Source organism: Eulemur rufifrons, chromosome 21 (genome assembly GCF_041146395.1).
Source record: "Eulemur rufifrons isolate Redbay chromosome 21, OSU_ERuf_1, whole genome shotgun sequence".
NCBI lineage: Eukaryota > Metazoa > Chordata > Mammalia > Primates > Lemuridae > Eulemur > Eulemur rufifrons.
The window spans coordinates 24,821,390-24,842,252 of NC_091003.1; the positions used below are offsets into that span (position 1 = coordinate 24,821,390).

Below are 20,863 nucleotides of genomic sequence, written 5' to 3' on the forward strand. Positions count from 1 at the left end.
GGAAAGAATTTTCAACACAGCACAATCTCGTGGCTGAAGAAAATGTTTTTGGAAGGTTTTTTAGATACCCCGGTTACCAGCACTGAATCTTTAGTAAAATTAGTCAATTTAAGCTTTAAAATGAGTAGGTTGTACCAGTATCAATCAGGAAATCAATCAGGTTTTTCTTTTTTCCACTTTTATGGTTATCGTGAGCTCCTGGTGGGAGATATTAGTTACTGGCTGTAATTCCCACAGATTTGGGGGAGCCCTAGGGACTTGTCATTTTACGTTTTCTGTATTTAGCCCCATCACTTGTGCAGTAGGTCCCCATCACTCTTTTGTCGTAACTGAGGACAATCTTTTTTTTTAATGACCGATCTCCTTGCTGTAGGTATATTGGTCTTTTATTAAGGGATTTTTGTGTATTTTTTTTTTCTTTTTCTGTCTTAATTTTTGGTAGAGACAGGGTCTCACTCTTGCTCAGGCTGGTTTTGAACTCTTGAGCTCAAACAATCCTCCCCCCTCGGCCTCCCTGAGTGCTAGGATTACAGGCGTGAGCCACCTCTCGCCTGGCCTATTAAGAGATTTTTAAAAAAATCTTTTTTCTCTGTGGGGCAGTGGTCCCTGTTGAGGAGATCTCCCTAGAATTTTTTGTCAGAACTGTTGTCAAAAGTTTTGCCTGTTGTTTTATTTTATATATCCTTTTCCCTTTTGTTTTTTTAAGTCTGTTTATAGTTTATAAAGAACTTATACACCATTTTCATGAAATGAGATGTGGGCAAAGTGAGAACCCTCTAACTTCTGTAACTTTTGCTGGATATTAGGCATGTTCTGGCCAACAAAGGTCACGTTAACTATCCTTGAACTATCAGGAATTTCTGGATCTATATTAGTGTATTTTTGATATGTTTTTATAATCTTTTTTAGGAAGGCTGATGGATTTTGATTTATTTTTGTCTTATTTCCTGAACCTCGTTTAGGCTTTTAGTTTTGGGGACCCCTTTCATAAGCCCAACCAGGATGCAGTCTCAAAAATGTTGCCTCTTACCTTCGTCTCCATTGTTTGGGTCCCAGCTGGGGCCATGCGTTGGGATGGCTACATGGGCTCGGTTATTTGGGGCTTCCGCATACACTCGGCCGGCTTCCTCTTGAGCCTTTTCCTTGACAACGTGATGCTCCTCAGAGGTTAGCAGTATGTTAGGCAGGCTCTGGGCATCTGTCCACGTGGGGCGATGTGTAGCGAAAATAGATTCAAACAGATCAGTTATATGCTTTGGATCACCCTGTAGCCAGGGTTATTCTGATTCTAATTGTACAAATCAGAAGTGGTAAATGAGTTATAAACCCACGTTAATCCAGCTGGTTGTCCATTCTCCTTTATTCCTCCTACAGGGACCTGTCTCAAAAAAAGTTGCCCTGCTGGGAAGGAGGGAGGACCCTGACCAAATTGTGTGCCCTGCCAGGTGTGTGAAGGTAAGATCATGTCTCCGTGCTGCCCCGGGCTACTCTCAGAGAAGGAAGAAAGTGAAGGGTAGATGCCTGGAGGAGTCAGTGAGGGTGAAGAGAGGGGTCCAGAGCCATAAGGGGGGCAGGAGAGCTAGGAGAGGGACCCCCAAAAGACATCAGAGCTGCAGCCAGAGCTGCCACCACAGCCACAGCTGCCACCAGCGCCTCAGCCACAGCCTGAGCCTGAGCTGCTGCAGCCACAGCTGGAGCTGCTGCCCCGGCTGCCCGAAGGTCTTCTTCAACATGGGCGTTTCCTTCTCATGGCAGTACGTTGTCCTTGGACCTGCTTTGTCATTCTCTGACCTTCTTGAAGGCTGCTGTCCTCTATATTAGAATCTCACATTGATTTGATTTGACTTGTGTCAATACAGAAGCACAAATGACTGCGCATAAGGGATTCCATCCCAGTTCCCAACACGGCGACAAAGCAAATCTAACTAGAGAACAGCTTTATAGCTCAATGAGCTATTAAGGGGCCACATCTCCCCCGACCCAACCAGTGTTACACAAATACGCCATCTTTCTCTTCTTGGTAGGCCCATGACTGTATTCAGAGCAGTTTTGAACAATACAACCCGAGGGCTACGTTCAGGAATTGAATTCTTATTTCCCGTAGTCACACACACACACACACACACACACGCTGCAGTTCCAACAAATAAGCCTAAGGACTGCCAGCCACACACCGTCAGAGGTCCTGCTCTCCCAGACGGCTGCGGCTCTCAGCCCAGACGGGAATTTCGGAGGCTCTCCCCACGTGAGAGAGGAGCTGCTCCGCTGTGCGGCACCTTCAGACAGCACTCACCTGTTCAGACACAAATCCAAGGGTCGAAGGTCCATTCTCCGCTGACAATCAGGGATGCCTTTGGAGCTGTTGAGCGCAAAGCCAGTGGGAGAAACCAAAACCGTCTCCGGCAGACACTCAGCCAGGCTGTGACTAGGGAGGCTTTAGTCTCTCCTTGTCCCGGATCGTCTAGCGGTGAAAAATTAAAAAAGTAGAAATAAAAAATATGAGAAAAAAAATAATAAAGTCGCTCCCTGTTCCATGGTCACCAAGCCATGAGCAACAGATCCTGGACGAGCCCCCAAATCACTGACGAACCCACAAGGAGGGTTCAACGCTGCTCATTGTGCAGAAAGCCAATTACGAAGACGGCGAAGACTGTCCAGGAAGAAAGGGTTTATTACCGTGGGTGCATCTGCCGGGAGTGGGAGACATGGACCGCCTGAATCCACCTCCCCGACCAACAGGGTCAGGGTTTTTCTGGAGCTGCAATGAATAATGCAGGAGGGGAGCGAGCATCACTGCGTGTTTGGGTAGCACGCAGGGCACGCAAGTGCAGTGAGAAATCATGCTAACACACATGTATCCTGTGATCAAAAAATGGTGGGTAAGTCATTCCCAGGGTGGGGATTTTAGTATTATAATGACCTAGGGGTTAATACGGGTCATTCTTTCAGCCTTGTGCACAGGCTCAGTGGGACTTAGGCTCAGTGGGACTTTGGGTACGATCTGAGGTGGAGTGTCACTTATCTTGTCTTCTCCAGACAAACAGGTGACGTGAGACTTTGTAGTTATCTGGGGGCTGCATGGAGGTTCTGTGATTTCTGGGAAAAACTGAAAAGAAAATGCATCAGTGCAACAGAAATTACAAAGTTCTGGTCAGCAGGTCACACTGAGAGCTCTCCGTCTATTTTCTGCCTAATTTGAGACTGCAGCTGCTAAGCTCCCAGGGCCGAGATAAAAGTCACTGTCAAAGTCGCTTAGAGCAGCCAGCCCTAGCCATACTGTGAACTCATTTGAAATATGAGGGAACTAAAAACACTATTGAGAAAACATTTTCTTGCTTATGGAGCTGGTTACAACAGTGATAGAGAAACTCCTCTGTGAATTCACAGAGATTGAGAGATAACTCAGTACACAGTAATATATAATATGAAGAAAATGTAGTTTGATAAGTATATTGTAAGAGAAATATGGCTTTTTATGCCTAAATATCTGTTAATGCTGTCTTTTATCTAATCCTGAACAAAGTTTACTTATTGGTTCTAGAAATATTTGATGACTCAGGAGTGGCAGAAATGTCTGGGGATGGTATTTCAAACCAAGAACGGAACCTCTGTGTGTTCTTAACATGTCAGTTTTGTTCCTCTTCAATTTGAAATCCTCGCTATTGACTACATTTGGGGGTGCACCGCCCCCTCCTGTAACTTGTTTTAAGAAACAGAGAATAATGATATGCTGGTTTGGGATTCAGTTTCTAAAATAAAATACTTAATCTTCAATGACATTTTTATATGTGTAAAGGCACACTTGTTTACACCGCAGCAGTTGGACCTCACAATGTGGATTGTGCATTCACTCTGCAAGTTCTATGATGCTCCGTCACCATGGTTACATGACTATATATGGCCACCAGCTCTAGCTGCCACTGTCCTTAACATGGGCAACAAGTGTTCTTCTCGTGCTAAAGGTATGTTCATATTGAATTGTTGAATGCTGTTCTCCTTCAAAGGGATAGTTAGTATTTCTCAAAATATTTGATTTTGAGACTATCCTCTGCATTTTTCCATAGGCAGTTACAAATGTGTTTTGTGATTTTGTTTTATTCCTCAATTTATATATTTAATTCTTCTGTCAAGCCTTTGAACTTCTTCTTTAAACATTTAAAAATGAGTTATTTTCTAGTACGTCCTGCACCCCTCAAACTTCCCCCAATTAGGTACCCCCTTGGGGAAAATATGGCAAAGTCTATTTTAATGCTGTTTTTACCTAATTAAGAACCTATTAAAATTATTAATTTCCAAAATTTGGAGGAAATCCAGAATAGTACAGATGATTTTGAGGTTTTCACACAAAAATGGATATTTTTAACATGTTTCCCTCTTCCTTTTCATGGAGTCTGTATTTAGCTCAATAAATTTTGAGTATGTCATTTCTATTCATATATTAATTTACAAACATAATAAAAATGTGTCTTGTCCATGCATCAGTGTATGGAAAAAACACACATTTATATTTATGCATTTGACGTTGTACAAAATTATAGAGATATCCATTATAGTTGATCACCCAACCTACGTACCTTTCCAGGGGTAAATATGGTCAAGTAGAGTCATTTTCTCCTCGGTTACCCAGTGGTTAGCCACTATTTCAATAGGCAAAGGTCAGTATAATGAATTAGTAGAGACTGTTAACCAAGAACATAGAGGTTTATTTATACTCAGCAACAAGTAGATCTTATACATACATATGGAAATAAATACAAGTTATACTAAGAGATACTTGTATAAATTTAAATACAGCACTGTACCTTTGAGAAACTGTTTCTCTGTTAATGCTATTTTGATGTATTATGTGATTTAGTTCTTCTGACCCATCATCCAGAGCTCTTTCCAAAGGCTAAGCTATAGTTCGTTCCATGACTTGGAAACCAGGTAAGGGTAGAGGCATTTATATTTCTTAACGATAAATAAGGAACACATTTTTTCATGATTTCAGGATACCAAACTTGTTAATAGGTAAACTGTTCCACCCAGCGCACGGGTGTTCATCTCATTGGTCATCTCACCAGTTGACCATGAGTCAGACGACTGGACCATTCTGGAGGACAATGGTGGAGTGCCCACTGAGCGCACATCAGGCAGACACAGACAGCAATGTTAAACACCTTATCTGATTCTTGAAAAGTGGGTCTGGATTAGAATAAAGTATGCATTTTTAGGCCAAGCAGGTGCGTGTCATAATAAGAACAATGGCTTGGGAATTCGGAATCCTGGGCTTGAATGAGTCTCTGAGCCTTGTTAGGTTCTGAAATAGAAAGCAGGACATTCCACTGATAAGCTTCATGAGCATTTTTACTGCACACGTTACATGCGTGGAATTATTCAACAGTCACCACAGACTTACCTCTGCTCAGTCATTTTTAACCTCATAGTGTGATACTAAGAAGTAGGCCCTATCACAGTTTTAACACGACAGTGCAGAGAACCGAGGGCAGAGGGATCACATGACCTTCTCAGGTCCACGTGGCTCTAAGTGGGGCTGGGACCCGTCCCTCACTCTGCTCCAGCGCCGCTGCTCCCGGTCCCCCTGCTCTGCCGCCTTTCTGTACCGACGCCTCTGCAGGAAGGCGCGGCCCCCACAGTCCACCTGACAGGTGTGTTACTCGCTCCCCGAACTCCGTGATCCCCCTGAAACCCAACTCTGACTCAGACGGGTCTGCTCAGAAGCCAGTGAACAAGGGGATCAAAACTTTATGCTTAGAACCAGTCGTCACTAATTCCTCTTTGGTCCTCTGTCAGCAAGTCGCCTACAGCCCCACCTGCTGTGAATGCACTAACCGTGTTCTCTGATAGCGACCCCTACGAAGGGAATTAGGATCCAGGTGAAGCCTGCGGAGGTACTGTGACAATTAAGGTCATTCACGAATAATTGTGTCTTACTCGGTGTCCCACATGTAAGAGAAACCTACGAAGAGGTTAAGTCATATTTTTAATGTATCAAAACTTACATTTACCTAGTCAGTAAGTACTGCTGCCAACACAGAATTAAATATGCATTTTAAGAGTCAATATTTGTTCCCATTCAAAGGTAGACAGTGTTTCAAGCCAACCTGATTACTGAACATTAGCATAACAAGATCTCCCTGGGCCAGGTATGGCGGCTCTTGCCTTAATCCTAGCACTTTGGGAGGTCAGGACATTCGCTTGAGCCCAGGAATTGAGGTTGCAATGAGCTATGATGATGCCACTCTAGCACTCTAGCTCGGGTGACAGAGCAAGACCCTGTCTCAAAAGAAAAATTGCCCATAACATTGGTGCTAGGTTATTATTTTTAATTAATATACATTTTTATCTAGAAGAGTTTGGGATTGACATAAAAATGGAGCATATTATACACAAAGTTCTTTTATCATTCCATCCTTTCTCCTCCACACCTCATAATTCAAACTGCTATTAACATCCTACATTACTGGGATACGTGAGCTAAAATTATTGAACAAATATTGATACATTATTACCTAAAGTTAAACGTTTACATTAAGGTTCACTCTGTTGTACATTTCTGGAAATATTCAATGTTATGTTTACCATTAAGCTCTCATACAGTATACTTCCACTGCCCCCAAAATGCCCTATTCTTCACTTACAGATCTCTGTTCTCTTTCTCCAGACACCCTGGCAACTATTGATATTTTTACTGTCTCTATAGTTTTTCCTTTTCCAGAATGCCATAGAGTATGAACCACATATTTTGTTGATTCAAGGGCAGCGGATATTCGGAGAAAGGAGGTGTTGGGAGCACCAAATGTGCACACGGATATGGAGAGCAACCTTCTGACCTGTATGAAATTTGGCTCTGAGAACCCAATGCTGAGTATAAAGAGGCTCCAGAAACCTCAAGTCCTTCATGTTCTAAAAGAGCTGCAAACAGCTGGGAGGCAGGGGCCCCCTCAGTGCTTAGGAAGTGACCCCCTGGCTCTGCTGCCCCCGCTGTCACCCCAGGTCTCCCCGCCCAGACCCGCAAAAGCTGGCTTCTGTGTGCCGGTCTTGATTTTAAAGGGACTATGCCTAAGGCGCCTCTCTTTAAAACAGACATTTTTTCCTAGTTGTTTCTTGCTTTGTTATTTGTTTGTTTGAATAAATATTATTTTTTGAGTAAGAATGTCTAGTTCTTTTCTTTTTTTATTTCAGCATATTATGGGGGTACAAAGTCTAGGTTATGTATATTGCCCTTGCTCCCCGTCCCCCAGTCAGAGCTTCAAGCGTGTCCATCCCCTAGACGGTGCGCATCACACTCATTATGTATGTGTACACCCAACCCCTCCCCCACCCACATCTGCCCGACACCTGATTAATGTTATTCCTAAATGTGCTCTTAGGTGATGATCAGTGAAACCAATCTGATGGTGAGTACATGTGGTGCTTGTTTTTCCATTCTTGGGATACTTCACTTAGTAGAATGGGTTCCAGCTGTATCCAGGAAAATACAAGAGGTGCTATACCACCATTGTTTCTTATAGCTGAGTAGTACTCCATGGTATACATATACCATATTTTATTAATCCACTCATGTACTGATGGGCACTTGGGTGTTTCCACATCTTTGAAATTGTGAATTGTGCTGCTATAAACATTTGAGTGCAGATGTCTTTTTTATAGAATGTCTATTGTTCTTTTGGGTAGATGCCCAATAATGGGATTGCTGGATCAAATGGTAGGTCTACTTGTATCTGTTTAAGGTATCTCCATATTGCTTTCCACAGAGGTTGCACTAGTTTGCAGTCCCACCAGCAGTGTATAAGTGTTCCTATCTCTCCGCATCCATGCCAACATTTATTGTTATGGGACTTTTTTTTTTTTTTTTTTTTTGTTGAGACAGAGTCTCACTTTGTTGCCCAGGCTAGAGTGAGTGCCGTGGCGTCAGCTTAGCTCACAGCAACCTCAGACTCCTCGGCTTAAGCGATCCTACTGCCTCAGCCTCCCGAGTAGCTGGGACTACAGGCATGCGCCACTATGCCCGGCTAATTTTTTCTATATAGATTTTTAGTTGTCCATATAATGTCTTTCTATTTTTAGTAGAGACGGGGTCTCGCTCAGGCTGGTCTCGAACTCCTGACCTTGAGCAATCCACCCGCCTCGGCCTCCCAGAGTGCTAGGATTACAGGCGTGAGCCACCGCGCCCGGCCTGTTATGGGACTTTTTGATAAAGGCCATTCTCACTGGAGCTAAGTGATATCTCATTGTGGTTTTGATTTGAATTTCCCTGATGATTAGGGATCCTGATCAAATTAAAAAGCTTCTGCACAGTCAAAGAAACTGTCACGGGAGCAAACAGACCAACCTACAGAATGGGAAAAAATTTTCGCATGCTACTCATCCAATAAAGGGCTGATAACCAGAATCTATTAAGAACTCAAGAAAATCAGCAACAAAAAATCAAACAACCCTATCAAAAAGTGGGCAAAGGACATGAATAGAAACTTTTCAAAAGAAGACAGAAGAGTGGCCAACAAACATATGAAAAAATGCTCAATATCTAGTTATTTTCTTAATTTAGAAATTGCTTTTATCATAAATGAGGGTTACTATTTTGAAGTAAGCTTCTTATCAAAGTTTAACGTACATGCAGAAAGAGGAGCATAACAGATGTACCAGTCCATGAACTTGCCCGAGGAGAGCACATTCATGTAACCAGCACCAAGATCAAGAAACACAATGTTGCTGCATCCTACAAATGGCCTCATTGCCCCGCCAGTCAAACCCCATCCTCAAGGGAAGCCACTGGCCCAACTTCTAACCCCATAGAAATTCTAATGCACTGGTAAATGTAAATAAAGAAATACAAAATGCTGAAATACACACACCACTCATCGAGGACTAAATGAATCACTAGCACCTACAGGGTTACTCAGGTAGCACATATATACATCCGACTGTCCATGATGAATAGGTCTTTACATCCACGCAGCCTTTCTTTCCTTCCTTCAGGGATTTATCACAGCAAACAGGAGAGATGGCAAGTGCTGTCGTGGAGCTTGCGTTCTGCTGGAGAGGATACACCGTAAACAAACATGTCAGTTTGTCAGTCATGGCATGAGCCTTAGAACCGCGACATCATGATAATGGTCAGTGGTCCTGACCACCGAGGAGTCCTTGGGCTTCAGGTATTTGGCATCAAGACTTCCTCTTGATCAGCTGCAGAGTTGATCAGCTTTTCGTGCTGACACTTGAAGGTAAAAGGATGTTCACATCAATCAAAAAGGACTGCAAGCTTTTGGCGGGTAATTAATTCAAGCCCGCACAGCACAAGGCATTCTTTTAATATAATGTTTGTGGTCATCAAAACAGACCAGTGGTCCCAAGAAGTGTCCTACCTTGTTTCCTCTAAAACACGTGAACTACTTCTTAACTTTAGCACTGGCTTCATGAGAAGCTGCTCCTATTCGTAAGATTTAGTGGTGCTGAGCTCAAGAGAGCAGGCTTTGTGTTCTCAGGGGAAACACTTTCTTGGGTCTGTGGGAGACAGTTTTCTGTACATCTCTGAAAATGTCTGCCTAATTCTGAGAGTTTCTATGTTCTATTCAAACTAGTTGGTTTCACCTAATATGACCACAGAGTCCTGTTGGAGCTTGGGTATAGCTCAATCAAATTATATCTAAGTACTTGTTTTTGATTAGAAACCTTTTGGTGTTTCCAATATTATTTGGTGTTCTTTAGCAATTTTTTTTCCCAAAATTTAATGTTGATTTACATAAGGTTGGAGTCAATTTTCCACACTCATCAGTTATCTAAATTTTCATGCTAATGTGAAACCAAATTGTAATTATTTTTTTGCAAATCTCCATGTCATTTTGTTTTATATATGTTGGGCTATAAATTATCTTGTGTTTCCTTTTTTTTTTTTTTTACTGGACTTTAAATTCCTGGTGAGTAAAAACTGTTAGATTTTATCTGAGTCTTCATTGCAGAGTGTAGCATAGTGGCTTAGGTAGAGTAGATATTAAGTGATTCAGTGGAAACACAAGTACATTTCTTAGAGAAGTGTGTAGATTGGTTTAAAACATTAAGGAAATGTGATTTTTTTTTCAAATTCAAAATTCAATGTTAACTTTTCTCTAAGGATGTACCAGTCATTTTTATTCCATCTTCATTGGTACGGGCTCCTGATAAGCTTCGTTAACATGATACCGCTACGTAGGCCCCATTGGCATTTCCAAAACACACCACAGGGAACCGAGGGCACAGGAGTTAAGTCACTTTCTCATGTTCATGTGGCTCCTGAGTGAGATCCAACCCCAGGCCACCAGGCACCTGCCCCTTGCTCCCAGTCCCTGTGCTCTGCTGCCTTTCTGTATTGAGTCCTCTCAGTAATGTCCCCACGAGATCAGCCCATCTGATATGTTCACACCACCCTGCAGCGTCCCTTTTCCTAAGCCCAACTTCCATTCAGTTGCTCCTCCAGGCAGATGGTGACCGGAAGTGTGACCTGGGGAAAGATTATTCACAATTTCCCAGGGTCTTTTGCCAACAACTTGCCAATAGGTGTCTCTATTTCAAATGTATTTTGCAAGATCACACCTCAAAGATACAAGAAGAAAAGGTCAGAAAGGATTCAAATAGAGGATACACCAGAACAGTGTCTGCATTCAAGGAAACCTTAACTGCCCTTCCCCAAGGGTGGACCAGCAGCCTTGTGTAACCGGCTCTATAAGAAAAAATACATTTTTTATAGTATTTGTTATATTTTAAGTTTTTAGGCCAGTATGATCTGTTGACCAGAACTTTGTAAAAGTTCTTAAAAATGAATAATATTAACTAAAAAATATAATATTCTACAAAATGACCAATATTAGCCCCTAACTCATTATAATACTAAAATCCCCATGCTGGGAGGGACTTATTTGCCATTTTTTGATCACAGGACCTATGTACCAGCATGATTTCTCACTGGGCTTGCGTGCCCTCCACTCCACCTCAAATATGTGATGATGCTCACTGGCCTCCTGTGTTATTCATTTTGCCTCCATAACCACCCCCCTCCCCCTCCCAGTTGACACGTCCACTAAAATAAATCCTTTCTTGACAATCCTTGCTGTCTCAGTAATTGGCTTTCTGTGCAGCTAGCCACATTGAACCCCCCTTGTGGGTTCCTTAACAATTGACATCCCCCTCTGGCCCCCACAAGAGGGTAGAGCCACCAATACCATCCCCTGCCAACTCTCCATGGAAAGGACTGTGGACATGAAGCCCTTAGGTAGACGGCAGAGTGAGGACTGCAGTTTGTACAGCAGGGACTGAGCTTTGGTGGGGAAGGACGTGGGCAGGAAGGTGACACTCAGAGCTGGTGCAGCCACTGCCCCTTCTCAGAAAGGCTGCTCTGACAGTTGGCAGAACTGGAATTGGAGGAACACTGGGAGTTTGGTAGCTTTATTCATTGGCCCACCTAAGCACCAGCCCAACAGGCCGGTTTTTCAGTTAAATGGTCGTAACTGCTCATCTTCCCAGTTTGGCCAGTTGAAGGCACAGCTTGTGTTTTGTGCAACTGTCATGTGGGCAGTTGGTTCAGAATGTCCTGGGTTCTGCGTCAGTTGGGAGTGGAGGAGACACGAGTCAATCAGGGAAGTCACCTTTTCACAGGGAAGTCTCACCACAAGGCAGCTTATAGGGTCAAGTGCTGGGGAGATGGACACAAAATTGGGTGCTCCTGGTCCCTCAGGAGGGCCGCATTTGGGGGAAAGCAGTGCCTTTGGGGTCAAGGATTGAAATGTCAAGCCAGGAGTTGAGACAAGATTTGGGGCATTCTCTTGGGCCAGGCCCCTCCCCCAGGGCATCACCTGTCTCTCTGCAGCATCCTTGGGGGAAGGAGGATTTGGGAAAGGGAGTGAGGAGGGTTCCAGGTTCTGTATCCAGGGAGTGACCTAGTGGTCTCAGGTGTTCAGGGATCTCCAGGGAACCAACTACATTCTCTGCCTTAGAGTCATCAGTCATCAGTGTCGTGACTCTGAGAAAGTCACTTAACCTCTATAAATTTCACTGCCCTGAACCATAAAATAGGAGTCATAGTCCCTACTCTGCCCACCCTACATCATGAGAGAGAGATTTTTTTCCATGAGCTATAAAGACTCAGACCCTGCCCATGGGTAGAGTGAGGCTCCATCCTTCCCTGAGCTGTCACCTCCCATGTTGCCTCTCTGGAGGTCACCAGTGCTGCATGTCTTGCTTATTCTTCCAAAAATTGAACACTTATGTAGGTAACGCTTATAGAGTACCAGTCATTTTCTTCAGGTTTTGTCTGTATTTGCTTATTTTTAGCCCCCTCACATAATGGGAACAAGCAGGCCCTATTCACATTTCCACACCCCAGAACAGGGGACTGAGGACAGAGGGGCTAAGGGACATTCCCAGGGACATGTGGCTTTGATCTCAAGCCATCAGGCACCAGCACCCACACTCTCAGTCACTGTGTTGTGCTGACTTGCTACATTGTATCATCTAAATAAAATTATACCAACACTTTCTACATTGTATCATAAAATAAAGTGATTAGTTCCACACCATCAGCCTGTGGGGTACTTTTAATACACACCGAACTGCAAGGCCTTCCCAAGCCCTACTTCGGTTCAGGTGACCCCTCCAGATGTGTTTCCAGTACTTTGCTGCAAGAACACAAAACAGAAAAGCAAAAGCTAATAATGGATTCAAACGAAGGCTGCACATTGATCCTCGGTGAAGAGAACGTGCTGCCTGTCCCAGGAGTCATTCAGCAGCATTGCAATGAGCATGTGGCCCAATGACAGGGCTGAGTCTCAGATGCCATCCCATACACCCCGCTCCACTGGAGCCACTGTGGGAATTCTTTCTCTAAGCCGAGTGGAGAATAGGCTTCTGTTAGCCAGTTGTTCGCCCCAGCTGTTACCCATCACCTCAAGCAGCAACAAAGTTACACAATTGTCTGTGATTGTTTTTTGACATTTGTGCCCAGGGAAAGGCTTTTTGCTCTGGGAAAGCTCCAAATCAGGGTAAATACAGACAGTCTAGCAAGTGGGGTCTTATAGGGTCCAGCAGACAGGTTGATGAGTGACGACTCTCTGAAAGAAAGAGGCTTTGAGGGCGCTCCAGCCCCATTCTGCTCTGCCCACTGGCTGCCACGTTGCTGGTTGTCACCAGGAATGTGGGCTTTGAGTTTTCTGAGCTACTTTGGGACTACAGGACAAGGGGTAAGACTAGGACAAGTTAAAACAGCACAAAACTCATGGTTCTTACAAAAATTCAGGTCTGCTTTCTTTCTTTCTTTCTTTCTTTCTTTTTTTTTTTTTTTGAATCGACTTTCTCCTGATTGCTACAAGTTATAGTGAAGTTCCAGAGATCTGAAAATGTTGATGGTGACGATTTTTGCCAGTTTTCTCACTTCTTTATTGGAAGAGAGAAGTTTCTACAGGTCTTTAACCTGCCATTTCTGCTAAAGTCATTCACTAAATTATATTCTTTGGAATATCCTCAGGCCATAGTCTGTGACTAATTATTTTGGGGAATTTGTATTAGTAATACTCACAATGCAGTGAAATTGTATCTGAGATGAAAATTTCTCTTCTGGTAGCGTGCCTATTATTAGGTCAAATACATGAAATTGAATTTAAATATAGAAGAGTCTAATATTAAGGGGATGTTCTTAAAATAGCATTTAAAAAAATACTGACTAAAATGACCTGGTACTTGTGGCTAATAGTGGCAGTATCTTTTTTTTTTTTTTTTTTTTTGAGACAGAGTCTCACTTTGTTTCCACGGCTAGAGTGAGTGCTGTGTTGTCAGCCTAGCTCACAGCAACCTCAAACTCCTGGGCTCAAGTGATCCTCCTGCCTCAGCCTCCCAAGTAGCTGGGACTACAGGCATGCGACACCGTGCCCGGCTAATTTTTTCTATATATATTTTTAGTTGTCTAGATAATTTGTTTCTATTTTTAGTAGAGACGGGGGTCTCGCTCTTACTCAGGCTGGTCTCGAACTCCTGACCTCAAGCGATCCACCTGCCTCGGCCTCCCAGAGTGCTAGGATTACAGGCGTGAGCCACTGAGCCTGGCTGGCAGTATCTTAAAGTTAAATTTATATTGTTAGATAAGATTTCTTTTTCTTTTCCTTCCTCCAATTTAAAAAAAAATTTCTTCTATATAACAATTTGCAGTTGTGGAGTTTGGATATTTAATTTATATATAATTTCTTGCCCTTATAAACTAGTTCATCTTCACAGTCAAAAAGAAAGTCATTTTGAAATGAAATCAAATAATAATTTTTGGTCATGTATATTTTTTTAAATATTATCTGTGATATATAAAAATACTACACATTCTGACCAATAAGTCTTGACCTCTAAAATGCCATAGTGGGTTAAAATTGGGAATCCAATAAACATTTCATATATATATATATATATATATATATATATATATTCAATGAATATAATTCACCTCTCTTAAGACATCAAAACAGAAAGCAATTAATATTATCCCAATGAATCAATAAATACAGGAAAAAGAAAAGAATGGCATAGCATTAGACGTAACTTTGTAAGACAACTATTCTTAGTCCCTTTAAATAACTTAGAGTAAACATTGTAGTTAATGTTGCTGTAAGGGCATAATTCTATTTCTGGTCAAAGCCCGGAAAAGAACATGCATGATACCAATGTACTTTTAATATGTATGTTGAGGTATGGTACCTGTCATAAGATTCATCCATTAAAAGTGTGTTAAAAGTTCAATCCTTTTAGTAAATAGATAGACCATCATCACAACCCAGTTTAATAACATTTCTATAACTCAACAACTCCTTTATGGACTTTTAAGTCATTCATTTAGTGTAATGTTTTCGAACTTCATCCACATTGTGATATTTATGTATAGAGCTTTTTTCTTCCTTTTTATGACTGTGTGTTACTCCACTGCATGGATATACTACATTGGTTTACCCATTCACCGGCTGATAGACACTTACATTCCTTCCACTTTGGGATACCATGAATAACACTTCTGGGAATATTCATGTACCAGTCTTTTTGAGAAAACACCATTTAATTTCTTCCGGGAAAATTCCCAGGGGTGGAATTGCTAGGCCGAATGGCAAGTTTATGTTAAGCTCTTGAAAAGCTGAGGAACTCTCTCCACATTGGCTGCACCACTTTGCATTCCCACCAGGATGCACATCAGCAGCTCTACACAGCAGTGACTTGCAGGTTACAGCCAGTATCTATTAATATGTTCTCACACTGTGTGTGTGTGTGTGTGTGTGTGTGTGTGTGTGTAGGCACACGAAGACTGGAGAGAAATAACATTCTCATTAATTACTATTGTTAGTATCCAAGTCAGAAGCACAAAAGAATCTTAGAATTAACATATATTTGACAAGGTAGCTGAAACTAGAATTAGAACATCATGTAAGAGTCAGTTACATGCTTTTTATTACCGACAATCAGTGAGGAACTTTACTTGGAAAATAACTCTTTCAATAACAACAAAATGTTAAGAATTTTAAGAATAAACGTGAAATCTTTCAAGCCACCTTTGACAATTTCACTGACTGTGCAGGGTACTACAGGCAAACGAGAGTCCACAGAGCATTTCAGCAGGGGAGTGCCCAGACCCAATCGGAGTTTCAGAAAGATCTCTGGGCTTACTGTGTGCAACTTCATGGCAGGGGCACAGACCCCAGGTGAGGAAGACGCTTAGGCACGTGTGGGATGCTGAAGGTGTGGCAGCTTCTCTTGGGTAAGGGCAGTGAGGGTGGGTCCCATCATTAGAAGACACAGTCCTGCTGTGACATGGAGATGCACAGAGGCTGAAGTCACAACAGATGACAGTATTAAGTCATCCACTGAGGGTACCATCCTACTCTGATAAGGGGGGACCAGTAATAAGTGTCTCAGAGGAAACCGATCTGTACTGGTGACCAACCCTGCCAGGGTGCTCACTTGCACCTAGGACTCAGCCATCTCTTTATCAGAGATGCCCAGGTGATTCCGCTCTGCTCTCAGGGGGGAGGACTGCAGACACAGGAGGGACATGGACAAGCAAAATGCCGAAATTCAAATAATTCCCAATTTTCATGGACAACCACCTGCAAGGTCAGTTACCCCTGAGTTCTTAGCGAGGAAGGGAAGAAGGAGGACAGGGTCTTCACTTGGAACTTCAGCATCCTTGGGCTCATCTGGAGAGTGAGAAGGGCCCCCAGAGCTGGGGCTCCAGAGCCTTGATCTTAGCAACCAACTTCCCCACCGTCAAGTGACCAGACACAATTCTTCCCAAGGACCAAAAGGATAGAGGATCTCCCCACAGGGGTCCTTATGCAGGAAACTGACACAGCGGAGGCAGCAGATGTGTCCACGTCTCAAGGACGTGGGTGCTTGGGGTTTTTTTGACAGCAACCACAACCAATTCTCCAACTGGGTGCCCAACAATTCGATTCCAACATTCCCTATATGCCCCGTCGGGGCCGCCACCTGCCATGTGTTCACCTACCCTGAAGCTCCCCCAGTGAGCTCTGCCGGAGCTTTTACAATGCAATCTACTGCTCCCTCCCCTCCCTCATGTCCCAACCCTCTAATGAAGGTTTGGTCCACCTTGAGGCTGTCTAGGGTTCCACCGTAACTCACCTCATTAGCATAAGCTCAGGTGTGATCCAGAAGGGCTCTATATGAATAAAAGACACTCCCATCACTGAGGACATCCCATGGGTTTTAGGAGCTCTGTACCCAAACCCTGGGACAAAGAATAAATATACTTTTTTATTACACCATAAAGGGTTTCTCAAGAAAAGGCCACATAGGTAGAACACCTGCTTGCTTCTTGGAAGTGTTCAACCATAGCCATTGCGTGGTAGGAAGACAACTGAACAGGTTAATGGGATCATCTGTGATCTAAGTGTTATTGTTTCCTGAAAGCCATTCACCCTTAAGGTGAAAATATTTCATGTGCCCTAATTAAATGGCATTTCAGTGCCAAGCAATGAACATGCAAAATAAAGGGCACGTGGTCCAAACCTAGAGAGGTTTGAAATGAGAATTGGAATGAAAGCCTAGAGTCAGCACGGGGCTTTGAGCTGAGGTGGAGGAAGGATCCAAACTTATTAGGGTCTCCAGCTCCCAGACTCTCCAGCTCAGCATTAGCCCAGAGGAGGGCATTGAAGGGGAAACAATTTTCATCTTCTAGGTTAGTGCCTGGCAATAAAAATATAATGTAAGGTATATATGTAATGTAGAATTTTCTAGTAAACACATCAGAAAAAAGAAAAAAAGATGAAGTAAACACTAAAAATCTATATTTAATACAACATACCCAAAATATTAGCATTCCTACACGTGGTTCCAGCAGCCAATAGAACTATTTGCTACCATATTGGGCTGCACAGATATAGGTCTTTTCCATTACAGATACGTATTAATATAAGTGCTATTCAAGGTATCTCAAGTTATCTCTGATTTATCAAAATAATGAAATAATCCACTCCTCAGGCTGGGTATTAAGAAATCCCATCTATGCCTAGTATTCCAAACCATGGTCAGTGTGGGATGAAATGACATGCATATGGCTGGGAATGTTTAACTATCCATGTCTCATTTCTCCACCTTGCTATCACCTAGTCACCCTCTTTAAATGTGAGAAAATTTTTAAAGAAGTAAATCTATTTAGGACTCACATCTCCTCCCTTTGAATCCTCTACTGGCCTCCAGGTAGTGACACAGTGAGTCCAGGTGTGGTGGGACTTTATTGAAGAGTTTCTCTCCTCTCACCTTCTTTGCACGCTGTCCCGCCTCTGTAATCCAGTATCATTCACGCAGCTGGTCCTCTGTAGGTGTAGACTCCGCATCAGTGGATTCAACCAACCACAGATCAAAAATATTCAAGAAAAGAAAAAACAGGCCAGGTGCAGTGGCTCACGCCTGTAATCCTAGCACGCTGGGAGGTTGAGGCAGGTGGATCCTTTGAGCTCAGGAGTTCGAGACCAGCCTGAGTGAGAGCGAGACCCTGTCTCTACTAAAAATAGAAAGAAATTATATGGACAACTAAAAATATATACAGAAAAAATTAGATGGGCATGGTGTCGCATGCCTGTAGTCCCAGCTACTTGGGAGGCTGAGGCAGGAGAATCACTTGAGCCCAGGAGTTTGAGGTTGCTGTGAGCTAGGCTGACGCCACGGCACTCTAGTCTGGGCAACAGAGCGAGACTCTGTCTCAAAAAAAAAAAAAAAAAAAAAAAAGATAAGAAAAAAAAAATCAAAAGGAAGAGAAAATAGATTTACTATTCCTTAAGTAGAAGTGGATCATCATAAAAATCTTGATCTTTGTCATCTTCAAGTTGAGTAGGCTGAGGACGAGGAGGAGGAGGAGGGGTTGGTCTTGCTGTCTCGAGGGGAGCAGAGGCAGAAGAAAATCCACATTATCAGTGGACCTCGTGCAGTTCAAAGGTCAACTGCACTCAAACAGGAAATTTCTGAAAATACAATGCATTTTGAAATTTTGGTTAAATGTTGAGTTAAAACATTTGAACAAGTTTGTGGTAACCTCTCTATCATTAGTAAAATTCTTGTTTCTGCAAGAATTAAATCAAAATATAGTCAGATTAAAGAGGTGAGGCCAGGTGTGAAGAGGTGGGGGGAGATTCCTTGTATAGATATTAAAAAAAAACCCTTGTAGGTCAGTCTCACTTCGCAACTGAGCCACCTTCGGGAGGTGAGGAGAGGGGAGGTGAGCCCAATCTTATTTTGTTTTTACTTCTTAGATTTCTGCAAAAGTTAAATATAGGAGGGCAAGGTCTCGAGAATTGAATAATGTATTAACGCAGCAAGTGCCATCTGAGACCCCCTCAGTGCCAGGCACAGTGGGTGCACTTAGGGCCACAGGGTCCTCTGCTCCAGGAGCTGCAGGCAGGACCAGATTCTCCAGACCCAGGCTGGAGATGTGACATGTTCCTTCTTGTCTCAACCAAATCACAGCTTTGGCTACTCTAGGAGATGATGAGTTGAGTTTCCCCCAGTGACTTAACTCAAGCTGGCAGCTGCTGCTGTGGGTCTGTGTCACGGCCAGGGTGGCCCAGCCGGGGAGTGGGAGGGGCTCTGAGTCTAGACCAGAGCTGTCCAGTAGAAATATAATGTGACCCACCTATGAGATTAGAAATTTTCTAGTGGCCACATTAAACCAAGTAAAACAAACAAATCAAAATGATTTTAATTGTTACCTTTTTTTTATCATTTCAACAGGGGTTAACATTGACGATGATACAAACATTTTTCTTTTCTTTTTTTTTTTTCAATGACCTGTGAATTTTTTATTGGTATAAGGGCACTCCGGTCCTACTGCCTCAATGCCTCAGAACTTTGGTGTCCACTATCCTTGGGGTCATGGTCTTTTGCGTGGTTTGCATGGAGTTGCTGCTGTCCAGGGCATCACCAAGATCGAAGTCTTCCCTGTCTTGCAGCAGACGGCGGTAGGTGGCAATCTGAGCCCCCAACTTGACCTTGATGTTCAGCAGGGCCTCGTACTCCTGGGCCTGGCGCTGCCCCTCTGCCCAGGTCTGTGCCAGCTCCAACCCCAGGTGCAGCAGGACCCCACTGAGCTGCTCCGTCTGCGTGGCGCAGTGGGCCTCCCCCTCCCTCGGGCTGTTCCATAAGTTGCCCTTCCCATGTCTCATGGAGTCCAGGTCGATCTCCAAGGACTGGACTGTACGTCTCAGCTCCGTGAGTGTCATCTCGGCAGCGTCGACCTCGGGGGACTGTGAGGTGACCACTGTGGTTCTCTCCTCAATCTGCTGGGACAGGTACTTGTCCAGCTCCTCTCGGTTCTTCCGAGCCAGCTCGTCATACTGGGCCCGGATGTCCGCCGTGATCTTGCTGAGGTCCTGGGATTTGGCGGCGTCTACCTCCACGGTCAACCCAGAGCCGGCAATCTGGGCTTGTAGGCCTTCTACTTCCTCGTCCTGGTTCTTCTTCATGAAGACCAGCTCCTCCTCGAGAGCCTCGATCTCCGTCTCCAGCTGCGGCCCAGTGACATTGGTGTCATCAGTGACCTTGCGGAGCCCATGGATGTCACTCTCCACAGACTGCGCGTGGCCAGCTCTGTCTCATACCTGACTCTAGAGCCAGCAGCAGCAAGACGGGCATTGTCAACCTGCAGAACGATGTGGGCATTGTCCACAGAATTGGCAAACATCTGAGCCCTCGGGTCCTCGATGACTTTGAGGTAATGCGCCCAGTCTCTGACCTGGGGCCCCTTCTTCTCCAGGTGTTCCCGGATTTTGCTTTCCAGCCTCCGATTGTCGATCTCCGGGCTCCTCACCCTGTCCAGGTAGGAGGCCAGGCGGTCGTTGAGCTCTTGCATGGTCTCCTTCTCGGTCTGGATGCCCCCCATTCCTGCCAGACCCCCGACCATCCCCGTGGCCAGGCCCCCGGACCCCCAGTTGCTCCGGATGCTGGCGGAGCGGGACACGGAGATCCGGGAGCCCGAGCCCCCGGCGCCTGCGTAGATGCTGGCTGCGCTGCTGACAGGCCGGACGCTACGGCTGGGCACCTGGACGGAGCCCAGGGACCGGTAGTTGGTGGAGAAGGTGGTGGAGCGAGCGGTGAAACTCATGCTGTCCGCGGAAGAAAGCGAGAGGACAGGACTCAGGGTCGGTGGGGCCGATACAAACATTTTTCAAAGAGTTTTTTTTTTTTTTTTTTTTTGGCTCACGCCTGTAATCCCAGCACTTTGGGAGACTGAGGTAGGAGGAGCTGTTGAGCTCAGGAGTTTGAGACCAGCCTGGACAACAAGCAGAGCAAGACCCCGTCTGTACAAAAAACAAAATTAACCAGGTATGCTGGTGTCCACAACTGTAGCCAGCTATTC

General features: G+C 44.0%; 1 pseudogene; it reads right to left on the reverse strand.

Moving 5' to 3' along the window:
* Positions 1–19,340: 19,340 nt before the first annotated feature.
* LOC138401658 (keratin, type I cytoskeletal 18 pseudogene) lies at positions 19,341–20,608 on the reverse strand (annotated as a pseudogene).
* Positions 20,609–20,863: the final 255 nt, after the last annotated feature.